Below are 11,939 nucleotides of genomic sequence, written 5' to 3'. Positions count from 1 at the left end.
GTCCTAATAGCTTCCTTGATGTAACTTTAAATATGCTCTTCTTCAGGTTAAGTCTCGAGTTTTACCTTTCCACTCATCCTAAAAACTTCTCAAAAGCCTGAAAGTGCCCTTCCCTTGTGTCAAACTTTATCATCATGTCATCAATGTATACCTCCACCTCCTTGTGCATCATGTCATGAAACAAGGTAATGGCTGCTCTCTGATAAGTTTCCCTCGTGTTCTTTAGTCCAAAAGGCAGAACCTTATAGCAGTATGTCCCCTACTCGGTGATAAACGACATCTTCAGCTTGTCCACCACTGCCATCATGATCTTATTATACCCAGAGAATTCATCCGTAAAAGAGCACATTGCATTCGAGGCGGTACTGTCAACTATTACATCTATGTGGGGAAGAGGAAAGTCGTCCTTAGGGCATGCCTTGTTCAAGTCCCTGTAATCCACACACATTCTGACCTTACCGTCCTTCTTCAGGACTGGGACAATATTTGCCAACCACTCGGGGTAGTTGACCATGTCGAGGAAATTAGCTTTAACCTGCTTAGCAACCTCTTCTCGTATTTTCTTTGCCCGTTCCGACCTCAATTTTCTCATCTTCTACTTGACTGGTTTAATATGCGGATGAGTCATGATTTGGTGCTCTGCTATTTTCCTATCTGGACCTGGCATACCGTCATAGGATCAAGCAAATACCACTTTTCTATTTTCTATTATTTTCTCAAATTCTCTCCTCTTTTCAGGAGTTATATCATGAGCTAGCAAAATGTTCTGTACCTAAGTTAAAGAATCAATTTGTATGGAATTAATGTCAAACATGCACATGTCATGATTATCAAAATGCACACTACCATCAAGAAAACATCACACAAGCAAAATTTTCATATAATTGATCTTGGAAAGGAAAGAAACATCGTCCTCATAAATATTAGATGTTATTACATCATCATAAAAAAAAACATAAATAATATTATTTTCAATAAGAGCAACTAGTTCTTCTTGGCTTATTTTCTCCAACTGAGCGGTGAATTCTTCTTGCTTTAGCTCTTCCATCTTGGTGGTGACCTTTCTTCGAACTTCCTTGAAACTTAGGTCGACCATCCTATCGATAGTTAGGTTCTTAAAAATCTCGAACCCTGGTACCTTAATCCCAGCTACATTAACAAGTTTAGATTCTTTAGAGTAGGGCTTGTACTGCTAGACAAACACGTCTTTTAGAGTCTTACCCTTTGGTTTGCACTCGTCTTCCTCTTCGGAATAACCCAATCCTCACCGCATCGTCTGACCTTTGAGTTCTAGTAGCTCCGCAATAACTTGATGATTCTTTCCCAGCGCCATTCTAGGCATGAGTTCATTTTCTTGAATATGCTGGCTGCTTTAGGATCCATGTAGTCCTCATAGAGAACAGCTATTTGGTATCCAGTAGGGGCATCCACCTCCTTGACTTCTTGGATTACTGAGACAATCTTACTATCTTCGGCATTAATGGTGAAAATCTGGCCTTCATGAGGGAATTTTACATTATGATGTACTATGGAAGGGACTCCTCCTATGGCATGGAACTATGGCCTTCCTAATAACAGTGTAAAAGTTACTATGATGTCCAGGATGGTGAACTCCACCCAGGATTCAATAGGATCTATCTTCAGCAGTGTTGAAAATGTTCCTTCCATGTCTCTTTTTGTCTCATCATAGGCCTTTATAACCACGTTTGATGGTTTTAGGTCATTCACAATCGTCCCAGTTTAGGGGGTATGTGAGAAGGACACACATTGATGCGTGACCCGTCATCCACCATCACACATGGGGTTCTTTTCTACTTAACTGTTGGTGCTGTGGAGGACCTTATTATGGTCTCTTCCCTCAAGCAGTAGGTCTTCATCTGAGAATGTGATCATCTTGGTGAGCTTGTCGGTTACCTTTTTTATCATCCTTTTGAGGGTAGCCACTGTCCTAACATTTATACCAAATAAGGCCTGAATCAGAGCCTTTCTATGGTCCGACAAATGCATCAGCAGTTCCCAGACATCGGTTGTCATCTTCTCTTTCTTCCACCATTCTAGCAACATATCATTCTTGTCTTCAGGTGTTTGCTTATCCTGCTTTAGCTCCTATACCCTAGCTTCCTTAACCTTACCCATATGCTCAGTTTCAAAATCATTGTCTGCCTAGATGTCCTTGCCCTTGGGGTGTTGAACTTCACACTCATCCCTAGAGCTATACTAGATGTCGATAACCATGACTGTCTTCTTTTTTCCCCTCTTTCTAAACCTCCAAGAGACAAGGTTCACAAGTGGCTTGATCATTATTTGATCCCCAACCACTTGGCACAAAATGCTCAATTCGAATGTTGGCTGAAGGAGGCTTCAAATATCGAACCTTGAAGTCAAATTTTCCCAAGGGCTGCCCAAGCAGGTCATCACACTCATACCGAGGAAGTTGCTTAACCTCCTATTCTCCACTGTCAATTAAGTCCTGAATCTCGTGCTAGAGATGGTTGCACTAGTCCGTCGCATGACTGAAAGCCTGGTGATACTCACAATATTGACGACTGTGAGGCTTAGGACTGTCTTTTGAAGATTGGAGCTTAAGCTTCCCGCTCCATTTAAAGTGATGGAACACCACGAATAGTGGTGCCCCAGCTCGGTGAAGGTTCTTTATGGGCTTTCTAGTTTAGCTTTTAGCTCGGGTTGGGGTATGTTTATGAAAGAGTTCAAGATCTCCTCTTCGCTGAAGTCAGCTTTGGGGGTCGTGCGTTGTTGTGGTTTGGTAAGGGATTCTTCTAGTGGTAGGTTGGTGTCAGCACCCCTTTTTCGGATCTAGATATCAAAGGAAAATGGAAAACCTTATGATGAAAGTTACTATCTTCTCGGGTCTCAAGAGGTGAAGAACATGTGAATCCGAGGCTAATCCAGTTGGAATTACCTTTTTGAAATCAATTTGGAACTAATTGTTAGAAAAAATTAAATTTGAGGGTCAAAATGATAGTTTTTACAAATTCAAGGACCTAATTATAAGTTTTTCATAAACTTTTCCTATGTAGAGGCGATTCAGCTGTATGTAGTGCACCTCAGCTCATATTAGATTGAAAAATCTTACAATGCCATAGTCGTTAAAGACATTTAGATGTGCACCCGAAACTGCCGCCCATAGTGGCGACTCTGCTGGGGATAAGAGAAGCTAATTCTAGTGTATGTTTGTCTTTAATTTTATTATTTAACATATTATTCTTCCATCACTACACTTTCACACATTGTACACATTGGTCCCTATAGCCCCGATGGCGTCGAGTAGTAGTTTTTGGTTCCACTCCAATCCTAGAATTGCAATACTAGCTACCATCACTCATAAGTAATGAGTGTATTTCTTTCGTTGCATGGATCCTTGAGTAGGAAGATGAGCCAAGGCAGAATACTTATTACTTGTGGGAGCCTTTTATCCTCACCCAAGCCTCAGCCCATGGTAATGGCCGTAGTAATCTCCCCTAAGCACCTTGTTGCTTGCTATATTAGGTATTTTTCCTTGTAAGTTTTTTAAGCCCAAGTATTGAAAGGCCTTGGCCCAATGTGGAACCTGGCCCCTAGGCTAAAATATGCAGGCGTTTATGCTTACATTAAGAATTATTTACCTTGTTTGTTTTAAATCTGCTTTGAGAGCTAATGGCATGCGCGTCGGGCTTACTATCCCCTATTGATAGAAAGCCCAAACGGAAAATCCTAGGAAAGGAAGACTTATCACAAACTGTGTGTGGAAGATATAAGGTTGGAAGGATGAATTGTACTACTATATGCGTGCTAACTTATTTTTCTTCATCCTTATGCATTGCACGTGCATCATGCATCCCATGCATTGCGTGCATCCTACTATCACCTTGTTTTCTAGCCATATAGATTTATCATCCTTAATTTGGATAAGATAAGAAAGGTGTCAAGAGGACCCATTTCACTAGCAATCGAGGCAATACTAGACAAGAGCCCAAGAAAGTCCACTACTTTTAAAGATGGCCCATGCGCAAGACATTGATGCTATCAAGACTGCAATCATGGCTGACCTAAAGATTATGATCCGAGAGAAACTCCAGCAATCTTTGGTTGAGACTTATAGGAAATAGACTATCCAAAAGATTGCTACTGCCCCTGCAACTGCTACTACTACTCATGATGAGGAAGCAAATGGTGAGCACTTTTGGAATTTAGATGACTACATGCTAGAACAAGCTAAGAAAGAGTCGGCTCTTACTGCAAAAGCTGTTATGAAATACGAGATTTTACAAAGTCTGACTAAAAGGCTTGATAAGATATAAGATATGCTGAAAAGATCAAGGTTTAGATTCAACCTTTGATTTTAATAAACTGATGCTGATTGGAGAAGACAAGTTGCCTCCCAAATTTCATATGCTTGAAATGCAGAAGTTCAATGATATTGGAGATCCAAAGGCGCACCTGAAACAATATTCTACTATCATGAGTGCTACTCATTTGGCTAAGACCAAAATCATCAAGCTGTTTGTACTCTCACTTGAAGGACCCGCTGTCAACTAGTACCACGGTCTAGAAAAATCAACTAAAGCTGAATGGAGCGATTTGTGCAATTCCTTTATCAAGCAGTATGACTACAATACTCATTTGGAGGTGTCAATCAAGAATCTCGAATCCACCAAGCATAAGCCAAATGAGTCCTTTTCTGAATTTTTGACTAGACGGAGAAACAAAGCAGTTCTAATGAAGAACAGCCTTTTGAGAAAGATCAAATTCGAATGGTAATTCGAAATGTACTCCCATCTTGGGTGGAAAAGCTGCAAATGATGAATCTGAAGACCTTTCCAGGCTTGTATGATGATGGTTACAAGTAGATGAAATTGAAAATGCTAAAGCTAGTTGAAGCATGGAAAACTTTGAAGCTACAGAGGTCGAAGACCTACCATCTGAAGATGATGAAGCTTCATAAGATTTAGCACTTGATTTTCTTTACACAAAACACATGATTATGCTTTTAGGATCAGTGATATAACTCTGATTTTGCTAATTTTATAATGTTTATCCTGATGGTATTTTGCATTACAATGATCATTACATGAGTATGTTTGACATTAATTACATTCGAGTTGATTTATTTAATTTGGGCATAAATGACAATCCTAGATACAGTTCTATTGCACATAACATAACTCTTGAAGAGAGAAAAGTGAGAGAACAAAAACAAAAGAGAAAAGGAAAGAGAAAGAAAAAGGAGATAGTATTTGATATAATATGATTGAATTCCAGGTAGCAAAATTATTTAAAACACTAGGGGCAAAGCAATAAGGCAGAGTTCATCCTCCATTACGATAATTACAACCTTGAAAACAACAATGACCTATGAAGATAAAAGTGATTAAAGATTGGTGCTCTAAATAAGCACGACCAAAAACATCTGACTCCAAAAAGAAATTTAGATCGAGTTAGAAACTTCCATATCAAAAAAGAAAAAGAGACAAGAAAATTATAATGCTCGAAGATGCTGAAAGGAGTTCAAACTTTGGGGCAATAAGTTTACAAGTTAATTTGTACTATTTTGGATCCTATCTTTTGAAAAAGAAAAGGAAAAAAATAGAAAAAATGGATCCTAATGACTAGAAGACCTGTACAGGCTAGTCAAGCAAAACTTAAGGAAAAGGTGAGAGAAAAAATATTTGACTAGAAAATCTGAAAGGACTAGTTGATAACAAGAGTAGTATTATGTGGAATAGAAAATGTACTCGTTTATGCCGACATTAAATGAATAAAATTTGATTAGAATTTTTGTCAACTTGCACATCAATTTTCATTGCTTGTGCACTGCTAGAAGGAGAAAACATAATAAAAAGCAGAATCTATGATATCTAAATAGAAGCAGGATCATTTTTTCTTTTACTTTTATTCTTGTGTTTCTTGCGGGAAAATCCAAGAATTTGTAGCACTCAAGTCTCTATCAATCTTGACACCATGCACAATGAATCGACAGAATTAGAGTCTTTCAGTCTTGTCTCTGGAAAGTCCTGAAAATCAGTGGAATCATTTACAAGCTTGACAAAAGGGACTGCGAGTGCTTCAGTTCACGCTTTTTGAGTAACCAAATCTGTAAAAAGAGAAAATAAGAAAAAGGAAAATAGAGAGAAGTATAAAAAGAGGGCGGCTTAGGCAAAAATAGAGTCTGCTAAGTTGAAAACCTGAAAGGAGAGCTTAGGCAAAAGTTAAGACATTAGCCTGCTAAGTTGAAAACTTGAAAGGGCGGCTTAGGCAAAAGTTAGGGGTTGAGATTATCCCGACGCCAACTGTCATTACACAACTATTAGTACAGCCTTTAGGAAAAACTATTTAGTCCTTGCATGCTTAAGTTATCTCTAGAACCATGCTTCTTGTGGTCATCATGACTTTTAGGTCTCTGATATGCATCATTGTCTTGATCTCTTTCCATCGACCATTAGGCTCAATGCCATGTGCCGAAGAGCAGGAGATTGAACTCTCAAAGTGCTGATATTGATAGGCATCAGAATGCCTATGTCCAAATTGAAGGATGATTTTTAAAAATACATTACATGTCATACATAACATATCATTAAATGAATAAAAGTCTGATAAATAAGAATGTTGCTGCAACAAGTGTTGATCTACACTCATTTTACTTTCTAAAGCGAAAGTTCACAAGTTTACATCCTGAAGTAGAAGATGATTAGCTCATTCCCTAAAGTGGAAAATCAGTTTAATTCCCGAAGCGAAATACCATCATACATCCCGAACTGGAAGATCACAAGCCTATTCCAAGAAATGGATACAATTCAAATTCTAAAGAACAAGTGTACTTCTCAAAGTAGAGATTATCAAGCTTACTTTTCAAAGTTGAACACTGCCAATTTATATCCTGAAGCGGAATAATCATCATCCCAAAGTGTAATACAGTCAGTGGAAGCTTATGGGCCTATTTTCTAAAAGTAGATAATCACTTTAAGTTCTAAAGAATTAACACACATTATGAAGCAAAAGTTATCCAAGAGAGTAAAGTACATACCAAATCATAACCCGAAGAAAAAATTACAACATAATTGCCAAAGTGGAAAGTAATCAACGTGGTCCCTAAATCAGCGGGCATGGTTCCCAAATCATCGGGCATGGTTCCCAAATGAGAGGACGTGGCTCTCAAATTAGACGAGCGTGGTTCCCAAATTAGACAGGCATGGTTCCCAAATCGAACTTGCGTAGTCCTTCAATCAAAATGGGCAAAGTCCTCAATTCAAGAGGGCGAAGTCCTCAAACACACAAGCAGGCAAAGTCCTTAATCTAAGTAGGCGAAGTCCTCAATTCAAGCAGGCGAAGCCCTTAATCCAAGCAGGCGAAATCCTTAAATCCAAGCAGGAGATGTCCTCAAATCCAAGCAGGTGAAGTCCTCAACCTAAGCAGATGAAGTCCTCAACTCAAATGGGTGTAGCCCCATATTGAATCAGCAATCGAAGTTCGAGCCTATAAGGTGTGGCTTCTACAACTCACATATTCTTTTGCTATATCCTAGATGTCTATGATTTGTCTCTAATGCATTATATACTCATAAATTTTGACAAATCAGGGGCAGCTATGAGCACCCTTTTTTCGAATCTAGATATCGAGGGAAAATAGAAAACCTAATGATGAAAGTTATTACCTTCTCGGATCTCGGGACATGAAGGATAGGTGAATCCGAGGCTAGGGTCGAGGGTAATCCAGCTAGAATTACCTTTTTGAAATCAATTTGGACCTAATTGTCAGAAAAAATTAAGTTTGAGGGTCAAAATGATAATTTTTATAAATTTAGGGACCTAATTGCAGGTTTTTCATAAACTTTTCCTGTTTAGGGCCAATCAGCTGTACATAGTGTCGATTGAGATTTTTGCACTTCAACGTTATTTTTTGTGACGATTTCATATCTAGATACAGATTTTAAAAGGTTTTCTTTACGATAATCATCTTTTTAATCGATAATTTTTAAAAATTTTAAAAATGAAATGAGATATTTATAGATATTCCTAAAAATCTATCACTTTCTTTAGGATTTTCTATAAACCCTACCTCTATAAATAGAAAGAGGTGTTTAGAGTTTTAAAGGAGGAATCAGGAACTAAAATTCGACCGAGTTAAATCGATATAGAAGAAACAGTGAGAAAGAAAGAATAGAGAAAAAATCAAAAAAAAAAAGAAAGAAAAGCATTGTTAATAGAAGCCATCATTAGAGAGTTTAAGCCACTGAAGAAAGAGCGATGTTAGGAAACAAGTCACTAAAGAAAGAGTGTTTTTGGAAACCTTTTTTTAATCACAGAAGATTTCACAAAGCTAGATCCAGCTTTGAATTCCTACCTAGTTTTCGATTCAACTGCATCCTCATTGTTCGAGACTCGCAGATCTAACATCCATGGTGACAACATTGAGGGTTCATTCCATCATACATCCGCATTCATCATAAAAAATAGTTTTTTCATTCCTTCTTGTGTTTTTATATTATTTATCCTTAGAAACATGTTTAGTGTTTTGATCTTTGATAAATATGATTAGACTGGATTTTTATTAATATGCATGTTAATAAGGTTTTGAATCTAATAATAAAAACTTAGGGTTTTTTTTAGATTTGATGCTTGACAATTAGAATTTTAGATTTGAGTAGAAATATGTTATAGGGTTAATATTTAGATCTGATTAAGTAATTGAACCTGTTTAAGCATGATTCTTTTGTTTTGAATGCCTTCTGTTAGTTTATAAGACTTAGGGTCTTTAGTGATTTAGGGTTTTGATTTGCCTCTGTAACTTTTATTTTGATGTTCTTAATCTGTTTTATCATATTCGACTTAATTTTTAACACATATGCATGTGAAAATCGGCTTTAAGGATTCAAGATTGTGCTGGCAATTGAAGGAAAATGATGAAAACTCACCCAAGGACCCTAGAGCGATCAGCTCAAGGTAGAGCCAATTGGCTCTACGTTGAGCCGATCAGCTCTTCATGTAAAGCCAATCAGCTATTCATGCCAGACACCTATTTTTTGTTTTACGTATTTTGATGTAATTTTTTGCCTCTGTATAGTTTTAGGTCTTTCAGTTTTTGCAATCGCAGTTGTAGGTGGGTTGTATTGTCTTCTACTTTATTTTATTCTTTTTATTGTATGTTAATTAAATATATGATTATGTGATTGATTAACTAAAATGGCCAATATAGACTTAGGGCTAAAAAACTTATCCAACATGAATTTGGTAGTTTAATAGGCTAATCGACCATAACTGGGCCTGAAATCATAAAATCCAAGTAGACTAGCGGGCTTTGGTATGTTTAGTTAGGGTTTGAACTTAGTTAGGATTGAGATCACAATGAATGGGCCTTCTCATAACAAGTAGTCCATTAGGCTCAAAGGCTGGAATCCAGAGAGCATAATATATAATTGGGCTACAATAAGTGGGCCTTATACATAATTAGTTAGTATATTAGACTGACAACTTAAACATGGACTGGGCTTGAATAAAATGGGCTAAACTTAGGTGTATTCTATGTTGTTTTTATATGCTTGAGTATAAATTTCATGCATTTATAGGGAATACTTTGTTAAGCAATAAATTTAAAGACTAATACACATAAATAAGAAAGTTGGCTTCCAGATCCATCTCTAGACTTCGTGGCTTAAGCTTCCTTATAGAATCTGAGAAACGCCACACATAGTAAAAGTGTCCCGGTGAGTACTTGGGTGGTGACTCCCATCTTCGCGCTAATCTCAATGATTAGTTAGTGTGTTCCTAATTAGGTTGAAAATCCTTACAATGCCATAGTCGATAAAGACACTTTGGTATGCACTCGAAACAGCCGTCCATAGTTGGTCAGGGTTAGTGAGTTTTCTGACATCAATAAGGTCCTGGATTTTATGTTTTAGCCTGATGCAGTTTTCAGTGTGGTGGCTAAGTACTTGGTAGAATTTACAAAGCTGTTGGGTTTGTATCCAGGTGCATTAGGATTTGGTGGGTTCTTTAAGGTAGTATGTTGGAGCAATGTTGTTCTGTACCAATCTCTCGAACATCTTAGATAGATGATAAGCATCATACTACAAATGTTTTCATGCCCGATTGTTTACATTTTTATGCATGATTATCCTGTTTTATGCTAGAATCACCTGTCTTTTGTTTCTGTTCTCGTTTCAGGTCATTTTCGAAGGACACCATCAATAATTGAGGGAAATACATGTGATTACGGACCAAAATCCATCAAATTGGGCGAGGACTAGCACCCCGAGGGTTGAGCACGGCCTGGACTCCGGCCGTGCTGAATTGCCAAGAAGTTATCCCCAATTGTGCCATTTTAGCACGGCTTCCGAAGCCACCACGGCCTCCAGCACGGCCTGTGGTGGATCAGCACCAGCTTGGGCACGGCTTGGAAGGAGTCAGCACAATAGACTCCATAGATTCAGCACTGCCTGGACTCTGGCCGTGCTGAATCATCACAGCTTGGACTCCGGCCATGCTGAATCAACTATATAGGCAATTTTGGATTCTTTTGGAAAGGACACGAATTTTTGACTCAATTCCAAGACACACACTTAATCAATTGTTTCCTATACCTCAATTGTAGACCTTGAGAGATAAAATTCATCAATTGAAGGAGGGATTTCACTTGTTCCAACATCAAATTGAAGATCAAGACAAACTTTGGGAGCATTCAAGAGGCAACTAGGGTTTGAGATTTCGAATTTGCAAATTTAGGGTTTCTCATTCAACTTGAAAGAGAAGGGTGTACATGCCTTTAATTTTCTTTTCCTTATTTTGTTCCTTAATTGCTTTAACCATGAACATGAGTAGCTAGATCTTTTGAACCCATTGGGGTTCACCTTTGTTGATGGATTATGCTTAATTGTTAGATTTGTAATTGTCATCCTTGCAATCTTCTTGCTATTTAGTAATAAAAGTTTGATTCAGTTAATTTGAGACGTTGAATTAATTGTTTGTGGGTTGTTTCTTAACATTGAGAAATGCTTGTTACAACTGGACATTGAATAGTAAGAACTGGTAGTTAACACTTAGAGATAAGGTTGATTTACTCGTCGGATTAAGAATTAATAACTCTTAATAGTTTTAAATCATGCTTAATTCTAATCTGTAGTAATTCGATAGGAAGAGATTCCATTAGGTTAGTGCAGGTTTAGGAACTTGGTAAGCTCGAGAGAGGAACCAGGTTCAATTCAGGATTTAGGCACGGGTAAGCAAGATCGACAATCCATAAAATCCATTTTTAGAATTCCATCACTTAGGCCCACTTTTGGGTTTGTTTCTCTCTTTGTAATTATTTTCTTTGACTGTTCGTTGTCCTTCATTTACTTATTTGCACTCATAACCATTAGCTGATAACATTAGAACTTTCACACCCTATTTCAAACTAGATAACATAGCGAACAGTAGTAACTCTAGGTTCACCCGATCTCTAGGGATACGACCTTGATACTCACTAGTGCTAGGCTGCATCGGTAGGTTCACTGCCTTAGGTATAGGTTGCATAAATAGCCCATTAAGTTTTTGGCGCCATTGCCGAGGAACAGTAACGGTGAACTAGAGTGAATTGTTTTTGTGTTAATTTAGTCATTATTTTTTTATTATTATTTATTGCACCTGAGGACCAAGAGAAGACTACCTTCACCTGCCCTTATGGGACGTTCACTTATAGACGGATGCCATTCGGACTGTGCAATACACCGGCTACATTTCAGTAGTGCGTGATGGCTATTTTTTAGGACATGATTGAGGAGTCTATGGAGGTATTTATGGATGACTTCTCTGTTTTTGGTAATTCTTTCTCTCTTTGTTTGGCAAGTCTTGAGCGCATGTTAGCTAGGTGTATTGAGGCTAACTTGGTACTAAACTAGGAAAAATGCCATTTCATGATGAGAGAGGGGATTGTTTTAGGGCATAAGATCTCTCAGGCTGGGATGGAGG

The sequence above is a fragment of the Ricinus communis genome, chromosome 2 (assembly GCF_019578655.1).
Source record: "Ricinus communis isolate WT05 ecotype wild-type chromosome 2, ASM1957865v1, whole genome shotgun sequence".
Taxonomy (NCBI): domain Eukaryota; kingdom Viridiplantae; phylum Streptophyta; class Magnoliopsida; order Malpighiales; family Euphorbiaceae; genus Ricinus; species Ricinus communis.
This window is presented reverse-complemented; position numbering follows the sequence as displayed.